The sequence below is a fragment of the Microcebus murinus genome, chromosome 8, assembly GCF_040939455.1.
Source record: "Microcebus murinus isolate Inina chromosome 8, M.murinus_Inina_mat1.0, whole genome shotgun sequence".
NCBI classification, from domain to species: Eukaryota; Metazoa; Chordata; class Mammalia; order Primates; family Cheirogaleidae; genus Microcebus; species Microcebus murinus.
In genome coordinates this window covers 95,372,250-95,386,207 of record NC_134111.1, presented here as the reverse complement: position 1 = coordinate 95,386,207, position 13,958 = coordinate 95,372,250, and positions in this window count along the sequence as shown.

Below are 13,958 nucleotides of genomic sequence, written 5' to 3'. Positions count from 1 at the left end.
GGTTACTGAAATTGCCTCCTTTTCATGCTCCTAGAATGTTAAAAAAACCACATTTCTAAAATGAAGTGCTATGCCAATGGTATGAAAAGCAGGCTATTTTATAGAGTCATATAACAATTTTCTCTCCAGACAATAAGCTTGCCACACCAATTTTACCAAGTGACAATAAACATTCAGAAGAGAAGAATGATTTCCTTCTTCAAATTTTAAAGTTAAGTGCATTTGCTAAAGAATAGGTTATATGATGTGAAAAGTGCATGCTGCATATAAAGTTCTGATTATTACAGTTCATCATAACATTATGTAGAAAAGATCGATGCTTTTATACTTCAGTTGCAATGACCAACTTAGTATCCAAACTTAAGAGACTCAAGAAAGACAAAACTACTTGGGAATATTGGTAAATTCTTTAAATTCTTTCATGTGTTCAGCCAGTTAGTACCATAAATTATATCCAGGTAGTACCAAAGTCTTAAAATAGTGTCTAGGCTCCAATCTGCTCCTTACTAATTTGGTTAAATCAGCCAGATTTTCTTGTTACACAGTAATAAAAAATAACTCCATAATATTTTACTATGTACAGTTAACCCTTTAACAATGCAAGGGGATGGGGGTAATGACTCCCTGAACAGTCAAAAGTCTGCATATAACTTTTGACTCCTCCCAAAACTTAATTACTAATACATTAATGTTGACCAGAAGACTTATCGATAACATAAGCTGTTGATTAACACATATTTTGTATGTGGTATGTATTACACACTGTATTCTTACATAAAGTGAGCTAGAGGAAAGGAAATGTTATTAAGAAAATAATACGGCAGAGAAAATATATTTAATTCATTATGTGGAAGTGGATCATCCTAAAGGTCTTCATGCTAAGTAGGCTGAGGAAAAGGAGGAAGAGGGTTAGTCTTCTTGTCTCAGGGGTGGCAGGGGTGAAAGAAAATCCACGTACTAGTGAACCTGCACAGTTCAAACCCCTGTTCTTCAACAGTCAACTGTATAATTCTTTCACGTAAATTTTTTGATACTTACAATAACACTGAAAAGAAGGTATTATTTTAATTCTCATTTTATAAGAGGGGAAACTTTAGCTCAGTGTCCAAAGCTCAAGTTGTAGTGAGGTCATGAAACAAAGCCATGTGTCTAGGCTCCAAAATCCACACTAAATCCTTGTGTCACACATGAACATTAAAAGAACCATCTGTTGTCCTCAAAGAAATAAGAGTAATCAAGTAGAATTCACTTTGATTGGACCCAGATGTAGTGGTCAAGGCAATGTATTAACACAAGCAATAGATATTTACCGAGTGCCCACTATAGGCCAGGCATGCAGATTTAACAATGAACAAAACAGCAGAAAATTCTTGCCTCCTTGGTTTTAATGGAAATGGGTAGGGTAAGAAGAGACAGGTAACAGGTAAAACAAAAGACATAAACTACATGGTGTGTTCAATAAGGATGAGCATGAGAAGGAAACCACAGAGTGCGAGAACAAGAACTGCAGGCTGGTGCTGCTGCTTTATTAATAAGTGAGTCAGTCAGAGAAGATCTCCCTGAAAATATGACATTTTCACAATAATCTGAAACAAGTAAAGGAGATGAAAGTGATGGTAAACTCTAATTAAAAGAATGATCAGGAACAAAACTAAGAATGCAATTGTATCATAGCTTCCCAAATGGTCGACACCCCCAAGGTGGAGGGAGGAGGGTGAGCCATGCTGGTGAAGATCACAATAGCTTAGTGGATTCTAGGGAGGAACCACGCTTTGGACTGACTCCAGATGGTGTCTGTGGTGATTGAGGTGCTAGCAGCAAAAATAAGGGCGGGAAACAAGCTGAGGAAACGCCCCATTTTCTTGGAGGAGATGTCGCTTCTTTAGGGTCCCTGTCAGGAAAGAGCTCCTAGACAAGTCTCGAACTGTATTTCTCCTTCTTTCACTGAAGCACCTTGTCATTTAGGCTCCTACGGTCTCGACTGTCTTATCTTACTAATTTCCACATAATAGGGAAATGAAAAAGTTGTGAGAAATAGTGAGTGACCGAAAAGGAGAGTAAATCACAGTCAGAAGTTAAAATCAGTTTCTCATTTCTCCCTTTCCCACCTCCTATTCCTAATAATTTTGCTCATTTTAAAAGTTGTGTTTTTCTTGACTATGTTTAATCAATGTGGCCTGTCCCTTTCCTTCATGTAAACTCAATTCTCTTTGGGAATTTTAGAAATAAAAGCTACATTTTCATACCTAAACGATTGATTCCACTGGGTGATTGATGAGTTTAATCTTTGAATGATTAAGTCAAAACCATTTCAGCCCTTTGTTTGCTTTTATGTAGTGAATCATACCATTTGACTGAAATATTGCAGCTGAAATAGTCAATTTGACCATGTCAGGGTGGACACATCCTACAAAGAAAAATGAAATGGAATCAAGCCATTCATCTTTAGTCAATTTGGACTAGATGGAAAGAAGTCTCCAAATATTTTTATTGTAATATTTCTGGATAATATTGAAATGCAAAATGTTTTCCACTCCTTTCTTCCAACAGGTGTGTTCAATATTAGACCAGATTGCCTTCAGTGATGCTGTCCCAATAAATCACCCATCTGTGTTGCCTCTATGCTTTTTAAGGCACAATGATGAATACCTGATTTTAAAATTTTACAGATGCTGTATCCTTTTGGTTGATCTTACTTTAAAAGAAAATTTATGTTTTATCTGGGGTAAAAACAAGCTCCTCTCATCTCACAGATTTCCAAAGCCTTCCCAACACTTCAAATACTTGCTGCTGCAGAAAAAAAATGCAATACCTTAGCCTGATTCATAATTCTGGGCTTAACTTATGTATAGAATTGGAAATGATGCTTTTAAAATTTAGAGTTTGTGTAAGTGTAAAAATGATCAGACTTACAGAAAAATCTAACTAGAAAGCTTATTAGTGGTCATCAATCCATACACGTACCCAATATATAAATCTACTATATAACAACCCAATAGGTGGTTGTCCAGTTTATGCTTGAACACTAATAGCATGTCTTTCAAAAGACATGTACATGAGAACCATGCTGTATTTGGTTGAAAAAAACTTGAAAAGGCACAGGAATTAATTAGAAAGAAAAATGACACCCTCTACCATTTCCACAGAGGTGAACACCTTTGTCTTTGTCATTTAAACCTTCAGTCCCCAACCTCTAGGCCAACGTCCCATACTGGGCATACTAGCCTATGGCCTTTTAGAAACTGGGCACATAATCTCTGCCTTCCCCCGCCCCCAAGTCTGGGGAAAAATTGTCCATAAAACTGGTCCCTGGTGCTAAAAAGGGTTAGGGACTGCTAATTTAAACTATTCCGTCTTCAGCAAACCCCAAATATCCTCACATGTTCTCAAAGAATTTTAAAACAAAAGTTAGATATAAATGTGATATTTCACTGGCTCCAGTGGCTCATATCTGTAGTCCCAGCTGAAGCAAGAAGATCACTTGAGCCCAGGAGTTAGTTGTAGGTTGCAAGGACCTATGAGTATGCCAGTGCCCTCTAGCCTGGGCAACAGAGGGAGACCCTATGTCTTTAAAAAATGTGTTATTTCATGTAACAGTGTTAATCTCTCTTCCTATCACAAAGTAAACTCACACCAAATTTCAGTCATTATTATTTGTAATTTTTCCTCAGCATAAATTTGACCATGCAGACAGAGGCTAGGCTTTTGGATTTTGTTGGTTAAGAGTGAACAAAGTTATCTGCTTATTTGGATGACCAAATTGTTCCAGCTTCTTAGCTACTTTCCCATTTTAGTGCTGAAGCCCTATGTCCTGGGGAAACCTTGTTTTCCTAGACAAACCAGGATGGTTGGTACCCACATCTGAGTCTGCATCTCTAACCTGGCTTATGTTATTCTCTAATCAGTTTTTCAGATTTTTAACTTCATTTCCATTGAGTAACTCCTGCATTATGATAATTTCAAAAGCACAACCTTAAGAATATAAAAGTTTATTTTAAAGTTTTGACTTCTAGATTAATTGACACATGCTACCTTATTAGGACAGGTACTATTAAGTATGTAATGGTGATTATTTTTCACACTCACACCCCTTGTGACAAATTTAATTTTGAGTGGTTCTCAGGGTTGGGATCTAGAATGGATATCATTCTGGAAGATATCACAAAGAATATGCTGATTTCACTCTCTGCCATGATTACTTACTTGGAGTTTTATGAACCAAAGACCATGGAGGACAATCCAGGTATCTGGGAAGCACTTAAAACTGCAATAAAAATTCACATGCATGTGTTTGTGTGTGCGTCTTTCAGAAACAGTATTCATAGATTTCATTAGATTCCAAAATTAGACTATGATTTTCATATGTTCAAGTCCCACTTACCAGAGAAAGCTTGAAAAGTTATCATTTGTAACAGTTCAGACCTACCTGTGGTTAGGTATAACTACCCTTCCCTTCTCTGATTCCTTTTAATTCTTGCGTTTAATGAGTGAAGTTCCCTAGGGTTGCATCAGAATGACGTGATTCAAATCCTCTAGTCTCCTTCCCTCACCCAATATTAGACAAGCTTTATGTTGGTCAGAATTTCACTTTAGGAGATAGAAAATCTGTGTGCAACAGGGCATTTGTGCCAGGGCTTTGTTGTTAGGAACAACAGTTAACATTATTATTGTACAGAGGGTGTGTTGGCAGAGGATAGACAAGTCTGCTCTAGGTCAAATAGATAGTGTAACTGAGTTATTCACCCCAATTATGTGCTTAAGTCTGTAACTAAATAGCACTTCTGTTTTCAAATAATCATTTCTTTATGGTAATGTGAGATAGCATATGATGGACAATCTGAATGATCATCAATGGTGAATGCAATGGGAATATAGTGTTTGAGAGGTGAGCCAGGGCTATAAATACAAAATGACCCTGAGAAGCAGGAAATGGATGTGAACATGAAATGGGTTAGGGAAAGTAGCTTCAAGACTAGGTTTGAGAATGGCATGAGAACATTAGGGGCTTACCTCTTTGTGGTGCCAATGCATGGCAGCATGGACAAACATGAAAATTTACAGGGTGCTATCGTCTGAATCTATGTAGCCACGCACCCCACTTCATATGCTGAACTGTAAGCACCAACGTGTCGCTATTAAGATATGGGGCCTTTGGGAGATGATTAAGTCCCTTATAAAAAAGCCCTGAGGGAGCTCATTAGCCCCTTTCCCTTCTGCCATGTAAGGACACATAGAAGATGCCGTATATGAGGAACAGGCCCTCACCAGACACCAAATCTGCTGGCACCTGATCTTGGACTTCCCTGAATTGTGAGTGATAAATTTCTGTTGTTTATAAATTACCCAGTTTAAGGTAATTTGTTGTAGCAGCCCAAACTGACTAAGACAGAGGGCTATACACAAAATTGCTTGAAGATGTAGCAAGAGGTGAGATGTTCTCTCTCATCTAGGCAACAGTAGAGCACACTATCCTAGGTTGAAAAGGCATTATACGAAACTTAACAGATTGACACCTCTAAATGTACGATCTCCAGCATTGCATGAACCTTCAAAATGGCTCATCGATTCTGCTACATTTTCCTAACTGACTCACAATTCAAGTTAACATAATGTTTATTTCAATATTCCACACTCCTGTCTTCTGTGTCTTCAACTTGTCACTCTCGACTTGAGCTTTCATATCTCAGCAAATTTAGATTTGCTTCTCTCTTCTTAAAACAAAAATATTTCTCTCTCTATTTAAATCCCTCTTTCCATGCCTGCCCTTTACTCTTCTTCTTTCCCCAAATGTCTTTAAGAGTTTTTTCCACTTATGCCCCCCACTTTTCTACTCTAAAACTGAACACGCTAATGTCACTAACAGCCTCAGTATCACAAAATCCAAAGGGTGCTCTTCCATTATTATCTTAGTTAACATTCATGCATTTGATTTTCCTTGACACAGTATCTTGCTTTGACTTCATGGATGCAGACAATTCTGATTTTGTTTACCACACTAGTCATTCCCAGGCAGTCTCCTTCACTTTCTCTTCCTCGTTCATGCATTCCTTGAACACTGACATTTCCTTTCCAAGCCTGACCCTTCTCTAGCCCTCTTTCTAGGCAGTGTCTTATCCTCCCATCTCTCAAATTCAACTGCAATGTGAACCAAATTGTAATTCATTTACACAAATACACACTTTTATCATGTCATTCCTCTTCTAATACCCATCGACGACTCCTCATTCTTCCTGGAAGAATTCTTCCTCATTCTTCCTTTAAATTCCTTAACATGGACCACAGGTTTTGAAATTCTATCACTTGTGTTGATCTCTCCAACCTCATTTCTCATCACTCCCCACCTTATTCTCTGTGATATAGTCACCTTGCACTCCTTGCGATTTTTCACTTGCTCTGTGCTCCTTCACACACAGGTCCTTCACGCACACCCGACTTGCCCTGTCTAGGAAGCTTTTCACCTGTTTTATCCCTCACTAACTCATCCTCATCTCCACTTATAAGTCGTTTCCTTTGAACTGGATTAGTCTCACTAGATTTCTCTTTCATAATTCTTAACAATTGCCACATATATAATTCCTTGTGTAATTATTTGTTTAAAGACTTCATTGCTAGCAACATGAGGCCAGGCATTATCTGCCTTATTTACAGCTGAGGCCAGGCATTATCTGCCTTATTTATAGCTGCATCATTAGTTTGTTGAATGCATAAAGATGCTCCAACCAAATTGTTCCTTTGTAATAACTTCTTCATTAATCTTATTATTAAAAAAATCACTCTGATAGCTCATACAATAAAAATACTGCTTTTAAGCTCTTCTCAGGAGGTAGACAAAGCTCTTAATAACTATTTGTAGTGTCAATTTTTTAACACATGCTTTTTTTTGTTCATTGCCTGCTTAGTTATAATATTGTAAATATTGCAAACGGTATTAAAAACTAATACCAAACAAACAAAAAGTGCTGTGCTTCTGGGATTGTCAAGATCTTGTATATAAACAAATAGCATCAGCAAAGGGTTTAACTGAAAAGATCCAAGTTACAGAGCTATGAGCAGGGGTAAGGAAACCAACAAGAGACAGTGACACACCCACGGACTAGCAATAGAGTGATGCCATTACCATCACTAGGGCTGGAGGGAGAGAGGGAGGGAAGAATGTTATTGAAACCTGGTATGAGATAAAGCCATGGAAGAGGGGCCACTCACCTGGAGCTGAGACCTAAAGGAAAACCAGCACCCCCAAGTGCAGCCAGACTCGAAGGGACCAGCAGAAGGGTGTGCAACGCCCTCACCTTCACCCACATTACTATCTGACAGTCTTTTGCTGATGCTGCCATTGGTCTAACCCAACAGGAAACTAAGGGACAATGGGAGAGAGGTAGAGTTTGCGTCAGTGAGGGGGCTTTAGGGACCATCCAGCTCACCTCCTTGCTTCCATAATATTGTGAAAAGATGGGTTCCTATCTTATAACTTCTTTTTATCATGTCTATTGTTTTGTCTGTTCCAGATAGCCTAACATTAAGATTTAGTTCCCTCATTTCTAGTGTAACCCTTAATATTTTTTCCTTGGATTCTTTGCATATCTCACCACAGTAGGGAGGTAAGACCACTAAAAAAATATATTTTATAAAAAATATAACCTATAAAAGGAAACTTTCTCCATGGAAATACTTTTCAGATCACCATATGAATAGGTTACAGAAAGAAGTCTTCATGAAGACAAAACCAGTATACAACTGGTACCATCATGACTGAAAGAAAGTTAACGTTGGGTCTATGATATCACATGGATCCCTAGAAATGTTTTAAGCCAGAAATAAAATTTATTTGGGTAAGGCAATATGGTAACAGGCAAGAAATCAACAGGAGTATATAATAGCCCAACAAAAGAATTTGTAACTAGAGTATAAGATTTAACTCTATGTTGGAACCCATTTAAATGTTGTAGCTAACATGTCATATTATTTTGCAGTTTGGATCTCTGAGGGTGTCTTATGTCATTTATGTTACCTGAATAATTAATCAAGATTGCTGTTACTTGATAATAGATGGTCTATTAGGCTGAACCATATGAAATGCTGATAATTGCCCATTCTGGCCTATAAAAATAGTAAAGAGTGGTACCACTAATATATAAATACACATTAACCTATAACTTTTGAAATAAACAACCAGATAAATACATGCATCCTTGGTTTCTGGTGTTTATTATTATTATTTGTTTTTTATTGATACATAACAGACATACATATTTTCTGGGTGCATGATATAATTTAACACATTCATATAACTTGTAAAGATCAAATCTGTATAATTGGGATATCCACCACTTTAAATAATTGTCATATCTTTATGCTAGAAATATTCAAATTTTTCTCTTACTCAAGGTACTTAGTCTTTTTAAAGTGGCATTCATTTATTTGGTTGAATGCTAGCAATTTTGAAAGAAATATACAATACATGTATTATAGCCAATGCCCACATGTCCATCATGCTAGAATTAATCTCGTTGACATAGCACTTTCTGAAAATAATTGGTTTATCTCTTCTATAGTACATGTTTGTACACAGTTCTTTTGTTAATGTAACACATAGACCTGTCTTTTCATTAAGTATTTTGAATGTAATCCGGTGCTATGCGCATGGGGAATAACAAATCTGCCTACTATATTTTGAAAAATAAAAAATAGTATAGCTACTATTTATTCTTTGGCACTTTTGTTATTTAAAAGAATGCTCTATGGATATATTCTCTCGTTCAATTTTCACATTTTTACTTCCATCAAATTTAGCAGGAATTGAGAGTGTTAATTAGAACAAGCTTTGGCACAGTATTTTTCAAACCTCCAGTTCTGAGGACCTCTAATTATTTGTTTATTATTGGAAAAAAATAATAATTTTTATGTGTTAAAGACTTAATAAGAACATGTATAAGACTTTTTTTAGTATAAACTTTCTCCCACTGGTATTATATATACATTGTATTTTTATCTAGAGACATGTTTATATTTAGGCTTATGGTAATTCATAAGGCAAATGATTTGTTTATAGATTAATGTTTAATTTTCTGTGAAAAAGTACAATTTAAAATAACTTCCAAAATAAATCAATTTTCCACCCTAATAAAAGGTAGTGTTTCATTTTGTATGTTTCTGAGTCTTAAAGAAATAGAAATGCAGAAGTGAATAGACTGTCCTTAATTTTATGAACTATTAATTAGCACATTTCAGAATCTTGTTCCATTAAAAGTGAGCTCCACTATAAGAAAGAAACAATGAAAATGAATTAAAGGAAAGGAAAGGAATCAAGGAAGAAAGGAAGGAAGTAAAAAATGAAGGAAAAAGAGAGACAGAGAGGAAGAAAGAAAAGAAAAAGAGGAAAAAAAGAATAAACCTAGAGCAAACTTGAAATCAATATAATGGCAGGTTTTATATCCCAGTATGCTGGGGAGTTTACATGTTTCCTAAATTGGCTGCACCCTTTAGTTGACTAGAGATGGCAGGTGACACTGACCTGGGTCATTTATTTGCCAAGCAATGATAAAGGACGGGAACAAAGCCCTCCCTCATTGCCTGGGCAGGCATCCTCTCTCTATGTCATGTGGCTCCAACGGTTTTTCCTAGAGGAGAATTTTAGGTAAAAACAATGCATCTAAGCTTACAGTCAAACATGAATCAGAGGCAGTTACTATACTAATGCCCACCTCTGCTCAGGTTTACTTCTCAGATGTCAGCTCAACATTTGCTCAGGGCAGGTGGTCTCAAAGATTTGGCTTACGGGATATTTTTCCAACCCTTGATGGAACTGGAGAAGCTGCCAAAAATAAGACAAGAGAATGAAGCAGGCTCTCTGGACAGCTGAGCAACTACTTTCTCTGTGCTAATAACCAAGTCATGTCAGGCCCCAGATTCTTCCCCTCCTCGCACGTACATTGGTATCTGTTTTTCAGGTCTCAGGGGGTTGTTACAGGCTTAGATGAAAGAGTCCATATGAATGTGCTTTTGAGAAAGTATTATGCAGGGAGAAGGTGTACGGTTACCATTGTATTAATTATAGCTAATTTGAAGGCACTGATCTAGAAAACTGTGAAAAATGTAGGAAGCATAAATCCACAAGAAAGGGAACTAAACTATTTGAACGTTTGAACAGTCTTTACTCCCAGGTGCTGTACGTTTTCTCTATTGTGAAGATTCAGACTATGGCTCTGGTTCTTGAACATGAGAAGTATCTGGTGAACTTAATGAAAATGCAGATGTCATTCTGGTGGAAGTGCTTAGCACAGAGCAGAACTACCCAGCTTCCACACTCATATGGAATATCACAACATTTAACAGCTAGACACTGGCCAAGGCACCAAGACAAACTGGAAAGCCCCTTCTTGCAAAAATTCTGATGCTAGCGGTAGGCAAGCAGGCAACAAGGAAATAAAATTGAACAATTATTTATCCTGGGAAATTATAAATACAAGTTGGTTTTTTTTTTGGCATATTATGGGGGTACAGATTTTAAGGTTTCAATAAATGCCCATTCCCCCCTCCCCCCACAAGTCTGAGTCTCCAGCATGACCATCCCCCAGATGGTGCACATCTCACTCATTATATATGTAAATACAAGTTTTGATAGATAATGTCATAGAGTTTATCTTAGTAAGTTGGTCACAATTAATAAACATGAAGATGTCCTGGCCACATCAATGATGTTCTACCTGACACCATAAATTATTTAAACATTCTGATTCTTAGTTTTCTCATCTATAAAATGGGAATCAATTTGAGACCTTGATATAGTTTGGGTATTTGTCCCCTCCAAATCTTATGTTGACATTTGATCACCAATGTTGGAGGTAGCGTCTGGTGGGGGGTATTTGGGTCATGGGGGCAGATCTCTTCTGAAAGGCTTGGTGCCCTCCCCCCTGTCACCAGTGAGTTCCTGCTGGCTCTATGGGATCCTGTGAGATCTGACTGTTTAAGAGTCTGGCACCTCCCTCCCCTCTCTCTTCCCTTCTCTCTTGCCATGTGATGCCTGCTCCCTTTTGCCTTTTGCCAAAAGTGGAAGCTTCCTGAGGCAGATGCTGACACCATGCTTCTCAAACAGCCTGCAGCACCATGAGCCAAAACCAAAAACAACATTAAAAAAACCTCACAAAAACACCAAACAAACAAACAAACAAAACAACCAAAGCACAACAACCCTATTTTCTTTAAACATTATCTAAACTCAGAAATTCCTTCATAGCAACAAGGGCAGACTAAGACAGACCCAATTCAAAAGGTGGTTGGGAGGGTTACATGCGGTGACATCCATAAATCATTTAGCAGATCATTAGACACAGAGCAAGTGTTCAGTCATTACTATTGTTGCTATTATTTTGCTTTTTGGTGTAGTGTGGAAATGTAGAAAGCAAGATATAAACAAGACTAAATAAACGTTGGGATGACTTTCTTCTGTTTGGGAATTTTATCAGTGAGTCAACAGAGAATATAGATTAGTAACCTGTATAAACTAATATATTGCCACAAGTTTAAGAAAAAAACACCAGTTTTTGAAATGTCAGAACAAATAGAAACCGTGGCCTCACTGAAGGCAAGGCTGTGATCAGGAGGTCCAGCCCCAGGTGGGAACAGGCGTTGAGATCAAGCCTGCACTTCCTGCTCTGCACTGGACTGTGATGATGCCCTACTGAGTGCTGTGCCACTCCACCCCCAGGCTGGCAACCCGAAGGTGACAATAGTGCCCAGCCTCCTATCTGAACTCATCTAGATCTGGTGAGAAATAAGTGATTGATTCTGGAGGATTTCTCATAATTGGGAATTATTTTCTCTCAGCAACCTCAAGCAAACACTCCCCTCTCATCTCCTTTGGCATTTGGCAATTGGATCACTCCTAGTCCCGAACCAACCTTTGCAGGAAGAAAAATGCCCTTTGCTCAGTGGCATAGACCTTCGCATCCCTATCCAGTCCCTATGCAAAAGGTGCTAAGATTAGCTTAATTGTAGGCTAATCAGGCCAACCCTGCTGCATGAAAAGATTTTTCAAATTACATTACTATACAATGAAGAGGAAGACTGGTAGGAAGACCATGACATACCATGTAAGTAGTCCTGGAATTCTCCTTTATTCCACAGTGGGCTTTTGTGCAATTTGTAAATCTAAAGGAAAGGAAACGTAAAGTGCTTGCTCAAAAGTAAAGTCAAAGACCCTTGGGGAAGAAATACTTTGATCTCAAGGGAAGGGTTAATACCAATGCTGTGAGCAGTGAGGGGTATCAGGGCCAGAGGTGTGTGAGAATAAAGCAGTTATTCATTCTCTTAACATCTATTAAGCACTGATTATTTTGTAGGCACTAAATTCCTGGGATGCACTAACTGTCCTTCTGGAGCTTACATGCCAGTGGAGGTGAGGATGGGGTGAGAGATAAGGGCTGGTGCAGGCAAAGGACAATAGTTGAATTGAGGCAAAGCAAGGTCTTTTATACCTGGGATCTCCATAGAAAGGAGACAGAGAGGAGGGGCAGTTGCTTTGCTAAATGCTAGCACTATCTGAACCAGCATCACAAAAACCTTTGAGTATCATCTTTAAAACTTTCATCCAAATTTTTGTCCAAATATCATCTGAAGCATGATTTCTTCTATTTCCCACACATTAACTCTTTGAAACTTAATTTTTTTATCCTAGAACCCCTCAAGCAGAAATTTAATATGCTTGTTATGTTTTCATAGGTATTCGTTCAATGCATAATCAAATTTTTATCAAGTAAAATAAAACAAACAAGTGATAAAGTCCTTCTGTGTGCCACTTAAAATAATACTCCACTGGTGGAACCTGCCTCATACTTTTCTGAGCACTGTTTTATTCTGATAATCCTTTGAGTAGCCTCTAGGTTTTAATTTCAGTATAAGCAATACATCTTCAGGGCTCTCTAAGCCCCTAGGTTTGGATGTCTTTAGCAATTCTCAGGGAGGCATTTTCTGGGGATTTCAATTTTTTTTTATTTTTAAATCTCCCAAAGACTTTTTCATTTACCCTGTGGGTAAATGTGTTCTGAGAAAGTTCCCTTTATTTCTTTCCCAAGAAGGATTTAAGAATTGGGTATCCCCATCCTAATTCCTCCGCTGACAAGCCGGGCGCTCCTGGCGTGGCATCTGGAGAGAAAGCATCTTCCACGGCAGTTTGGTAGGCGCACTGGTTGCGACATTTGCCTTTCGCAGATTAAGAAAAGAAGGTGTCTCCTTATGGGCTGCTGGTGCTGAATCCCTTGCCACATTTATTTTCGATTTATTGCTTATTAGATTTCAGGTCTTCAGTTTGCATGTTTCTGGCAAAATGTCAGAAGGTTGTGTCTTAGCACGTGTCTGGAGTTGTATGTACATAAAACAAAGGCGAATTCAAATGGTAAAGCTCAGAGAAGGAAACAAAGGGCACATCATACTTGTTTAACCCAGTTGTTTTGCTCTTTCTGCTGGCTGTGTCAGAATATGAAGCGGCTTTATTTAAAAAACACTCTAAGTTATTTCTGAGGTTGCTCATTGATATTTTTGTTTTGTTTATTCCTGGATTAAAGGCCATGCCTGACATTTTAAAACATGTTTTTTTGTTTTTTTGTTTTTTTTTTTTTTATTGCAAAATATACAATACACACCAAAGGGGAAGCTTGTGTTGTAATTCAGGTCTGTTTTCCAATTGGTTCATGTGGACTCAACCAGGAAATTATGGACAAATTCCTTCTAACATGTACTTCTTCAAAACCGTTCACAAAAGCAGTGTCTCTCCTCTCTTTCATTCAGTCCAGAAGTACTGTTTAGACAACAACCACCATGTAATTATCGATTTTGTCTGAAATATCTTATTTCCTTAATTCAATAATAGGCTTAGATGACTGAATTCTAACTAACTGCTGCCATTCATGATCCCAACAACCTGTGGCAGGCACAGCCTCTAACACTCTCAGTTTCCTCACCTG